The sequence below is a fragment of the Octopus bimaculoides genome, chromosome 10, assembly GCF_001194135.2.
Source record: "Octopus bimaculoides isolate UCB-OBI-ISO-001 chromosome 10, ASM119413v2, whole genome shotgun sequence".
NCBI classification, from domain to species: Eukaryota; Metazoa; Mollusca; class Cephalopoda; order Octopoda; family Octopodidae; genus Octopus; species Octopus bimaculoides.
The window spans coordinates 73,269,898-73,271,886 of NC_068990.1; positions in this window are offsets into that span (position 1 = coordinate 73,269,898).

The window sequence follows — 1,989 nt, forward strand, 5'->3', positions numbered from 1 at the left end:
ATATATATATATATATATATATATATATATATATATACATACACACACGCACACACACATATATATATATGTATGCTCACATACATACATATACATGTGTGTGTGTGTGTGTGTGTGTGTGTGTGGCATATGATACTAGAGATACATCTTATTTTGATTGGTAGTTGTTGTAAGAGACTACTAAAAGATAATAGATAGAAGAATGCATAATAGTATGTATTTTTATCATCTCTGCTTCTTATTAATGGATATTTCGAAATTTACCCCCATTCTTACTTATTTTGAGGTGACATATGACCTTTTGTCACCCAAGAGAAATTCTTCAGTTGGTGAGGTGAGAGTTTTCTACTGATATCCTATAACAAAACTTCATAAAATACCTACCTCCACACAGCTTGTTGCAACTAATTGTTGTCAGTATCAAAAACAAAATTCACATTCAATAAGAAATGAATGTAGATCTGCACTTCTTTCATTCAGCTTATTAACTTTAGATATTTCTTTTTGGTTGTTTTTAACTATTATGCTACGGTGCTCCATCAAAACTTTGTAATAATGTCTAGTTTGAAACTCATATTGGGAAGAAAAGAAAATGAGTATTACACACCTCATAAAGTATATAAAAAAAAGATGTTTTGTATTATATTACTAAGCTACACTTGCATGATGACTAGATTATAGTAGTTATATATGTGTGCGTGCATGTGTTTTATATATATATATATATATATATATATATATATATATATATATATATATATATATATATATATATATATATATATATATATATATATATATATAGGTGCATGCTGAGATCTTCATAGTATTTTTGTAGGTAAGTATGCAATGACAAGGTGGTAATATCATATTAAGAAATTACACATCGGGAGGTATCTTATTTAATAAGTACGCCGAAGAGTTTATATATGATTACATTGATATTACATTGAATAGACACATATATCAAGATAGCGTTATTATAGTTTTGGATTAATACCCTCCAGACCAACGAAAATCTGTAAAGCCACTACCCAAACTTTTGTCTTTCTTTCTCTGTCGGTCTGTCTGTTTGTCTCTCTCTGTCTTTCTCTGTCTCTGTCTCTGTCTCTCTCTGTCTTTCTACAGAATCATATTTGTTTAGAGTGTAAAGCCAAGCTTGAAAGACAAGAAGATAATATTGATTAAACACATGGGTTGATACAGGCAATATTAAGTAAACACATAAAAGGAAATGATAATTTATATTGAGTAAACATACCCCAAAGGTGACAGTCTTTAGTTAAGTAGACAGAAGTAAGTAAGTGAGTCTTATTGAGTTGTCACAAACAAGAGAAGACGGTATTGTTTTTGTGTGTGGCAAATGAATACAGGAGCAACATTAGTAAATATTGGAAGATGTCGCTAGTTTATTGACTTTCAGAAAAGAAGGAATGCAACATATTTTACTATTCTTTATACCTTCTCTCTTAGGCACACACATATATACATACACATATACACACAAACACACAGACAGGCACACATATGCCTGATTAGAAGAAGGTTAAAATGCAGATAATTAGAGTTTTAACAAGTTTATTAAATTGGAAAAGTGCTTGAGCTGTTTAATAAGTAAAAAACAAAACAAAACAAACAAGCAAAATGTTAAATGAATAATGAATAATGAATGAAATGTTATAACTTCAGAGTGAATTATGACTTTTTTTTTTCTTGTTAGAATATTTCAAAAATATATATCTAAATAAATAAACATGTTAAATGCTAACCTAAATAATGATATGTGTATACATATACAAATACATAGTTTTAGGTATATATGTGTGTGTGTGTGTGCATATACACGTACACACACACATATATATATACATACACACATCATACGCATATATATATATATATATATATATATATATATGTGTGTGTGTGTGTAATGTATATATGTGCATATAATCTTTATTTTCATATCTTTATATATATTATTGCATA